Consider the following 9,943-nt stretch of genomic DNA (forward strand, 5'->3'; position numbering starts at 1 on the left):
AACTTCAGGAGGGATTCTCCCATTGCCTATATGTCTTAACAGGATGGAAGAGAATTCCTCCAGTGCAGGAATGGTGTAGGAGAGCCATAAGCTGCCCTACACAGGCCCCTCATAAACCCCATCATATGGGGAATGCCAAGAATAGATTATATGAGTGAGAGGAGCATGTGGGAGAGGATATTCTTGCCAATGCCAGGTTGCAGAGCCATCCCTAGGCAGCCAGTCAGTGCTGCTGTAACTTAGAGCATCTTAGAACACAGCAACTAAATGATGTCAGGCATCATTTCAGTCCCCAATGAGACCAGAATCAGGAGGGAACAAAATTGGAGGCAAAGGTGGCTTTTGGCCAATTCTCCATGAGCTACAACCCTCTGTGCTGCACCTCCAAGAATCACTGCACACAATCTCACTCTGCAAATAAGTGGTAATAAAGATGCAATAGATGACAGCTTATGCATGGAAATTCATGAAAACTGATAAAAGAACAGGAGTACTTGTGGCACCTTAGAGACTAACAAATGAAAACTGATGTACTGGAAGGGTCTTACAATAGGAAGAGATCTTATATTCCATAGAAACAGCACAGATATGCAGAATAGGTGAAGTTAATGATGGAGTAAGATCCCACTTTATTCTACAGAGCATTGACCTAAAACTGGGTCACCATAATGTGTCAAGTGTTATATAGAAGGCCGGGGGTGGGGGGAGATATAGGGGTCAGGACCTGGCCCTGAGAAGTGGGGGTGAGAGGCCCCGGGGGGGGGGGGGGGGGAGGAGGAGGAAATGGAAAGCCAATCCCACACACAGCCTGCAGCAGTGGCTCTGGTCCCGCAGGGCTGGCTGGGCTCAGCACCCTGCTCCGGGAGTTGTGACCCGACACACAGGCTCACAGCACCCCTCAGGTTTGGCCCAGCTGCCCCTCTGCCATGATGAAAGGGGGCTGGCCAGGCCAAATTTGAGTGCGTGGTGGTGTGATCACACGTGCCAGGTTGCCAACACCATTAACACAAACAGGGGCCAGGTCAAACCTGAGTGCACAGAGCCTGGAGTGGAGAGCTGAGCACAGCCACTCCTGTAGGACAGGAGCAACCTCTATGATATGCCCGATATACACATTAATGCAATAAGTACTTTACACATTGTGGGTAAGAAATATTTAGTGAGCCATATTTTTTTTTTTAAACATGAACTATATACTGGGTCTATCAAGGTTTACACATGGGTCCTGAGCCTAAAAAAGGTAAAGAACAATTGTTCTACCGCATCTTTAAGGGGACACGGGAGCTTTCAACAACAGAATGTACCATCATAAGACAGGCACAGAGTTCTGCAGGCCACCTGAAAGACAGGCAGTGCATTTAACTCTGAGTGTTTCTGTTTCTCTAGGTTTTAAGGTCAGCCCTTCATCTTTTCCTCCCCCTTCTGTTATGTTTTTTTTAATTCCTCTTGGGCTGCTTACACCACTGTATATATCAATGCCTGGTTTGTATAGACAAATGTATTTAATGACATGAACTACTTTCTGGCAATAAAAAAAAAAATCTGCCAGATGTTTCATGCAGTCTGATTTTATTAGATTGCTGCATAAAGGGAATTACTTGCTTTAAAAAAAAAATACAACTGATTTCCTGCTTGCTAATATCCCCCAGATTCCCTTCCATTGAAGGACAGCCATGCAGGTAATTTTAAAATGAATTAAAATCCACAATGCAGGAGGAATTAATTCAAATCCTCAAGGCAGGGGTTGTTGCTTGGTACCATCTGTGAGTGTATCAATGATCTACTCCAACAGCATGTGACTCAGAGTCCAGGCACTTGTATCCAGGCAGGAGGGCAAAGGACACTGGTCTCTGCATCTCCACTACCCTAAAGGACTCAAGATGTCCAACAAATTAAAGTGCACGTTGTTAAATGCTCCCCTGCTACACATATTGCTTCTGCATTACTCAGTTTTGTTCTATTAGATGTGAAAAGGTTTTCCAGTCTTTCACAGTACAGGCAGTACTGCCACCAGTGATTTTTCTAGGAGTTATAAAGGGTGAAATCACACAAAGGTCTGGAAGCTGGAGACCACAGTAAACACCCAATATATTTAGCAAGCAGTAATGCAAACTACAGATAGATACATGAAGGAGAGATGGGGGGGGGGGATGTCCATAAAACCACGAAGTTACTGGATGCTTAGATTAAAGGAACAGAGCTATGGGGGAGGGAGTCACTTATTTCCTTGATTTCTACCACTGATCTCAGGACTGTTACGTTTCCTGACAAGCCACAATAAAAAAATACATTTGATTTCCCCCCTTTCCTCTATTAAACCAGCATCTGGTGTCATTTCTGCCCAGATCCTCCTCTTGAGGAGAGCAAAGCAAAACGGGATCCACTCACCTCCTGCCACTAGGTCCGACGGCCCCATGGCCAGTCCCAGGCGATGGCTCTGGACTCCTCCGACCCGTCCCAGGGAGCGGGGGGTCCGAGCTGAGCAGCGTACTCCTGTCCCAAAGTTTGGGGCGGCTCTTCTCCGGCAGCCGGGGAGAGGCGGGCTGGGCTCACGGGGCTGCGGTCGGAGCGGGCGCTCTCCCCGGGGAGGTGCGGGGTCTCTCCCCACCTGCTCTCCCGGTGGGGCGGGGTTGCAGGGTCCCTCCCCCGGGCTGGCGAGACGCTCCCGCTGCAGGTCTCCGATTTGGGGGGCTGGGCTTAGAGGCTTCGCTCGCCCCGGCTCTGGAGACGCCCCGCACAGCAGCCTCCTTCCCTCCCCGCACCCCAGGCGGCCGGTGTCACAGCGGCTCCCAGCCCAGCTTCGACGCGGCGGCGGCGACGTCTATTTATACCTTGGCTGGGGCCCCCCCCGCACCCTCTCCGGCCCGGCTGACAAGTTCCAGCAGCTGAAGTTCGCTCCTGTGCGGCTAGTTACGAAGCCCGGCTCTCCAGCGCGGGGCCAAAGCCGCGGCCAGGGCCCCCAGGGGAGGGCTGAGCCGGGCGGAGCTGACCGGGCAGCGGGCGCCCCGGGGGAGATGGGCCAGGGGATTCCCTACCCAGCGGCTGGGCTCGGGCAGGGGCTGCAGAAACCCCCTCACCCCGCCGGGGCCCGGGCCCAGATGGCACGAATAGGGGGCAGGGCAAACTCGGCCTCCCCTTCAGCAGCCGGGGGACCTTTCCCCTCTCCCCCCCCAGCACCGCCGCCACCGGGCTCCCCCCTTCCCGCTGGGGCAGGTCACGCAGCCTGCGGCTCCCCGCTGCAGGAGCAAGCCAGCGGGGCTCCCTACAAGCCCGCAGCCAGCTCCCCATGCAGCGCAAGCAAGGACAGCACGTGGGGGGGAGGCACCGCCTGCTGCTGCTGCTCCCCACTTAGCCCCAGGCAGCGCTTCAGGCGGGGGGAGGCTCCCTACACCCCCAGTTCCCCGGCAGCGGGGAGCCTGTTGAACCCCGCCTCCCATGCGGGGCGTGGGAGGGGCCACGGCCCTTCTGAAACGCCGCCGGGGCGGGGATTCCCCTCTGCGTGAGTGACAGAATAGGCGGGGATTCCCTTCCCTGGAACGAGGGGCGGGGATTCCCTTTTGAGTGACGTGAGTAGGAGGGAATTCTTCCTTCGAATTCCAGAGTGGGCGGGGAGTCCCCTGGTTGATTGACAGGACAAAGTCTGTTCCCTCCTAAACTCTTCTCCTGTAGGGAGGTTTTTCTCCCCTGGCGGCAGGGGGCTGACAGGCAAGAACAAACCGTGAAACGTGGCTTGCAAATATCAAACAAGCCGGGAGTAACTTGCATTAAACTAAACTCTTTTCTGGACTAAGGGTGTCCACACATGGAATTAATCAGGAGCAATTACACGTGGAGACAAGCCCAAAGCTATGGCCATGCATGAGTTTATCCCATCTTGTAGTGACTGCTTTGAAGGACTGTCACCAAGCGATAAAAAGGATGAGGGTTTATGCTAATCACATTTGAATGATTGCATCTCAGTCAGACAGATTTACTAAAGAGGTCCTCCAAGGTTCTGGCACATACATTGCGCTGAGCAGTTGTTTCATATTTTCACAGTCATTCTTGGATTTGTATAAATCCTTTAAAAATGCTGCTGGGGTCTCCTTAATCTTCTATTCTCTCTCCATAGGGATCAGGATGTTTAGAGAAGATTATATTAGTTTAAATGACTAATACTTTTAAAGGAACAGCAACAAGATTCAGAATAATTTATCTGGAAAAAATAGTCTTCCTTCCCTGTGTCACTAGTAACTTTAGATTATTAAAACAGAAAAGTGTAAATGCTAATGTGATTTTTGCTCTTTGCACTTCACTCAGCTCAGATTGGGAAAGGGGAAATGGCTTTGTTTTATTTCTTCTCCATTTCACTTCCTGATTCTCATGCACTAATACAATGCTGATGTGTTTGTGTTTCCAGCACTGCAGAGGAATGTTCAAATTAAAAGAAAATGTTGTGTTGCCCTAACCAAGAGCAAACAAGGTTAGTCACTTTTGAGTTTTAACTCTTTTTGGAGATTGTACCTCCTAATCCCATGAGGGTGATCAGGTTTATGATTACAACGTCTGCTTCCTTTGTCTGAGAATTAACAAGTAAGGTCTAGCATTTTAACCTGTAAATTGTCTGGCAACTGGCAGACCCAAAAAGCTCAGCATAAGTCTCTGGTAGGAAGCCTCTACCCTTACCATCAGATTAGCAAACTTTTCAGATAAGTGAAACACATTCCTGGAAAACAATGGGGGAAAGTATCAGTCTATTGGGAAATAAATCCACTGCTCACTCAAATATTTTTCCGAACTGGAAAAATAATGTCAAATCTAAACAGCTTTTTCAAAGGACCATCATAAATAATAATGCTACTAAAAGGCCACTGAAATGTTATCAATATAAAAAGTCAGGAACTAACAAAAAGGCATCTTTAAGTTATCCAGTTCAAAATATAAACTCAAAAGCTCAAAATTGCTTCCAATTTCACCTAGGGGAAAAAGTTAATTCAAATAATCCAGTATTTTAAGAATACATATAAATCAAAGACCAAAAAAGCCATTTATGATTCAGCAAAAGGATGTGTTTTTTGAGGCTTTACATTAAATCTGTTGAGTACATACATTCATTTTGCACAAATTCTGCTGTTCAGGCTATGTCACTTGCACTATATACAACTACTCTCCAGTTCTAATACAATGATACCTATACAAGAGACCACCACCCTTTTGGGGCAACCTCCTCTACAAGATACCACCCATTTTTAGGCAGCCTTTTAGGAATGCACACACAGGAGTGCTCAACACAGTTCTGCATCATCTTTCTTAAAGGATTACCTCCATTAAGCAACAGATTGTCCTCAGTCCCTTAAATTGATTCTGACCAGTTTGCACTTCATTTAAAAGCCCAAAGGAAAAGCATGTGTTAACAAAACAGAAATGGTTTAGTGCGCATTTTGTTGACCTACTATAATCTAAAAGTATAAATCACATTAACCAACAAACAGTGTATCAAATAGAATTTTCTATTTAATCCAGGCCTGATCAGCAAAGAGCCCAGCTTTAGCACCTAGTTTCCATTCAGTCCTTTTCAAGCCCATTATATTTTTTAAAGCAGAATCATAACTTAACAGAGCCATAGCCGTGGGGATTATTCTTCTGGCAATGATTCTAGTCACAAATTACTCCTTTGCTAGTTCTGTGAAAATAATATGGGATTCCACACAATTTCAATTAGATATTGGCATTAAATGATAGGCAAGTCATGCAGGTTTGGCCATTAACTTCAGTAGGAACAAGGTTTGGGCCAGTTTTACAAAAAAAAAAAAAAAATAGGTGCATTAGTTTTGGACAATCATCTACCTTCATTTGCCAAATAAACTGTTCTGCACATCTCGCTGATAGGAGCATATATTATATATTCACAGTCAAAATCAGGAGTAATTCTACTGAAGTCAATAGAATGACACTGATGTAAAACTGGTTTGAGAAGAGAATTGGGCCCATACTTTTTTCCCCTTACCGCCTTGCATAATAACAGTATTACTGAAACCTATTCTTTTATATTTCTCCACCTATAATAAAGTGCAAATGGCAGCATCTCCAGCAGTTTATGGATTCTGTGAAATTTGTAATCTTATAGATAGCCAGTGGGAGCTGTTCAGTGCTGTGTTTTGGATTAGACACTGCAGGGTGAAGATTAGGTACATTCTACAGTACACCAGATTCATTTCCAAGCTTCATCTCCCACATTGATTCCAAGGTCTTAATTTAAGTTTGTTCTACATAAGGGGAGGACATTGAAGGGAAAGAAGAGTCCTAGGATCTGCAGGAAGGAATGGATGCTGGGGCACAAGGGAAGTGGAGGGATCCAGTGGGTAGGGAGGACATGAGGTTAAGCATGGGAGAGAGGGGAGGGGAATGCAGTCTACTATTCAGATTCTGGGATTCAAATGTTCTCCCCCCTCCCACCACCCCTCCAAAAAAAATAATAGGACCCCAAATGGGAATATAAAATGAATCCAAATTCCAGACTATTCATTCATCTCAACTAGGACCCAGGACAATTTTTTGTCGTTATAATGCAAGTTTTAGTAGATTATTACTCTATTTTAACTGTACATTTGAAAGTCTAATGTTCTCACACATTCCAATGACAGCATGATTTGGTGTATCCTGTCCTACATTACCAGGCTGTCAACATGACAACTTCCTACTTGATATTATATTCAGGAACCATATGAACAATGTCCAGTACTCTAGGCTCCAATTCCATGAGGTGTCAAGAACCCTCAGCTCAACTCATTAAGATCCCAGGATGTAGCGGTTCATAGATTTATGGAGTTTAAGGAACTATTAGATCATCTAGTCTGACCTCCTGTATATCACAGGCCACCGACACCTGCACACTAAACCCAGCAATGGAAATGAGACCGAAGTAAATGAGATCCACATGAGGCTAGACTATTATGTGCAGAGGTCGAGAGTAGGAGGGACTGAAGTGCATCAGTGCTCGAGGCACCCGCAATGGCAGGGAATGATTGAAATATTCCCAAATAATGCTGGCAAATAATGTGTTACCCACATGCTGCAAAAGAAGGCTAAAGCCCCCTAAGGTCACTGCCAATCTGACCTGGTAGAAATTGCTTCCCAACCCCACTCATGCCAATGAGTTAGACCCTGGACATGTGAGCAAGAACCAGCCAGCCAAACCCTGGAGAGAATGAATGCTTCATGTCACTTCAAAGCCCTGGTCCACCCCATTCAGAGTCCCATCTTCCATCCCCGATGCTTCAGAGAAAGGAGAAAAATCCCTTCCTGACCCCTGCAGGAGGCTAGCTAAAATCCTCAAGAATGAGCTATAGGAACATAAGATATAAAGTGAAAGTGAGCTGCTAAGCCCAGCCCCCCACCATCACAAGCAACCCCATGCTACAATCACACTCAAATTTGTCCAGCTCTCTCTCAAAAATTTTTTAAGTTGTTTGCCCCTTGAACTTTTCCTTTAAGTTTCCTTAGAATAATCATAGAAGATTAGGGTTGGAAGAGACCTCAGGAGGTCATCTAGTCCAACCCCCTGCTCAAAGTAGGACCAACCCCAACTAAATCTAAATAATACAATACGTTACATTACATAATAATATATAATAATACAATAAATATAAAACTAAATAATACAGTGATTTAGGGATAGATTGTGCCTGGACCTGCATAGGAATGCAAGTGGCTGGAGAGAGAGTACAAGGAACTGTCCCCTGCCCCTTGTGTCAATATGCAGGAGCCAAGCACAGTGCTGCTGGAGAGTGCAAGCACTACTGCCATCACCACTAACAGCACTAGATGACAGAAATGCTAGCTAGGATCTGGCATGGAATAACTGCTGAGTTGTGGCTGGCCTCGTTTGTCAGCAGAATTGGCCTGACTTGGAGAGGAACGCAGACTGCACACTTTCAAATGCAGCCCCTCCTCAATTCCCTTCCAGTTCAGGCCATGGTTTAAAAGTCAAATGTGGCCCTTAGTACATTGTAGAAACCACTGGCAAGGCCTAAGTGTTGTTCATCTAGGTTTGTAGTGCAGCTGGTATAAAACAAAAAACTTATTTTCTCTCTCTCTCTCTCTCTCTCTCTCTCTCTCACACACACACACACACACACACACACACACACACAGTCTTGCAAAACCAAGATATAAATGGCGGTTATATTTTCCTTACAGAAAGAGCAAAGCACGTGCTTTCTATCTAAAATCTTTTACCTTAGATCAAGGAAAACAACAAGGACGACAAATGTGGAGTCTCGAAGCCTATGGCCTTGTCTACAATGGGAAATTGACTTGCATAGCTGCTGCAGAATAAGATATTCCACAATAGCTCCCTCTGTAGATATTCTCTTCCTGAATAAAAGTCACTTCATTACAAAATAATTACAACTCACTAAGCAGGAGAATTCTGCTTTTCCCATACTCCTGGGCCCTGGAGAGCTTCTTCTATGTTGTGTCTCCCTGTGATGCTTCTCAGGGCACCCAGGGCTTTGAGTCACCTTGTTGCCACCTTCATCTAGCATAAAGGAGTCTTGCCTGTATCAGCTGGGTGTTAGCTCCCTAGCACCACCAGCCCGTCAGCCACTCAAGCACTCTCCTCTGGGCTATACCAGATCTGCTGGTTGACATTAGATGTAGCCCAGCCTCCAAGTCCCTTCAAAGTGTCCCCCTGTGGTACCCAGTGTGACGTTGTGCGGTCTATATGATTTTATAAAAATATGTTAATGAGTGAATATAATGTAACTGGAATATGCTTCATGCAAAAGGTCTCTTATAAGGTATCATTACAAAGCTTACAATATGAGTGTGATCATCCTATTTGTATAAATGTACCACTCTTGTATCTGAAACTAGAAATATTAAATATAACTCTGAGGGCCTATTGTAATTATGCAAAGTGTGGGCCATTAATGGTGGTTTGGAATCTTGATGACTCCTATTAACCAGGACAATTGTCTGCAGATAGGTGTGTTTTACCTGTAAGTCTTCCTGTATACATGTGTGCTGGCAAGTGGGCAATGAAGTCTTGCAGTGACATATGATCATGTCACCTGAACTGGAATCCATCTTTAACTTGGTGTCTTTCCATTGAGAAGGAGGGGAACCCAGAGAGGGACAAAGGGTTCCCACCTTATGCAAAAGATATATAAAGGGGAGGAAGAGAACAAAGGAGGAGAGGAGCCATCATGAAGAACAGCTACCACCTGAGCTGGAAGAAGAGCTATACCAGGGGAAAGAATTGTGCCCAGGCCTGGAAGGGGTCCAGTCTGAAGAAAAAAACTTACTGAAGCATCTCTGAAGGTGAGATTATCTGTATTCAGTTTGAGTAGACATAGATTTGCGCATTTTATTTTATTTTGCTTGGTGACTTACTTTGTTCTGACTGTTACTACTTGGAACCACTTAAATCCTACTTTCTGTATTTAATAAAATCACTTTTTACTTATTAATTAACTCAGTATGTATTAATATCTGGGGGAGCAAACAACTGTGCATCTCTCTCTATCAGTGTTATAGAAGGCGAACAATTTATGAGTTTACCCTGTATAAACTTTATACAGGGTAAAACCGATTTATTTGGGTTTAGACCCCATTGGGAGTTGGGCATCTGAGTGTTAAAGACAGGAACACTTGTGTTAGCTGCTTCCAGGTAAACCTGCAGCTTTGGGACAAGTAATTCAGACCCTGGGTCTTTGTTGGAGCAGACGGGAGTGTCTGGCTCAGCAAGACAGGGTGCTAGAGTCCTGATCTGGCAGGGAAAGCAGGGGTAGAAGTAGTCTTGGCACATCAGGTGGCAGCTCCCAAGAGGGTTTCTGTGATCTAACCCATCACACGCAGCTCCTGATCACTGGTTACCCTTGGAAATCTCATATTCTCTGTTCCCAAAGGAACGCTTTACTAGTTTTACCTTAGACCACCGCTTCTGTATCTCACACAGTAT

At 45.7% G+C, this 9,943-nt stretch overlaps 1 protein-coding gene across 8 annotated transcripts in view; it reads right to left on the reverse strand.

Annotated features, from left to right (window-relative positions):
* Positions 1 to 2,758, reverse strand: part of PDZD2 (PDZ domain containing 2) — a 301,222-nt gene extending 298,464 nt beyond the window's left edge. For 5 of the 8 annotated variants that reach the window (XR_006176846.2, XR_010602129.1, XM_042860213.2 and 2 more), the window contains exon 1: positions 2,389 to 2,618. The gene's annotated coding sequence lies outside the window, so the exon portion shown is untranslated. Of the gene's footprint in view, positions 1 to 2,388 lie in introns of all 8 variants that reach the window. The other 3 variants (XM_065598827.1, XM_065598829.1, XM_042860215.2) reach the window with 3 other exon arrangements.
* Positions 2,759 to 9,943: the final 7,185 nt, after the last annotated feature.

The sequence above is a fragment of the Chrysemys picta genome, chromosome 6, assembly GCF_011386835.1.
Source record: "Chrysemys picta bellii isolate R12L10 chromosome 6, ASM1138683v2, whole genome shotgun sequence".
NCBI classification, from domain to species: Eukaryota; Metazoa; Chordata; order Testudines; family Emydidae; genus Chrysemys; species Chrysemys picta.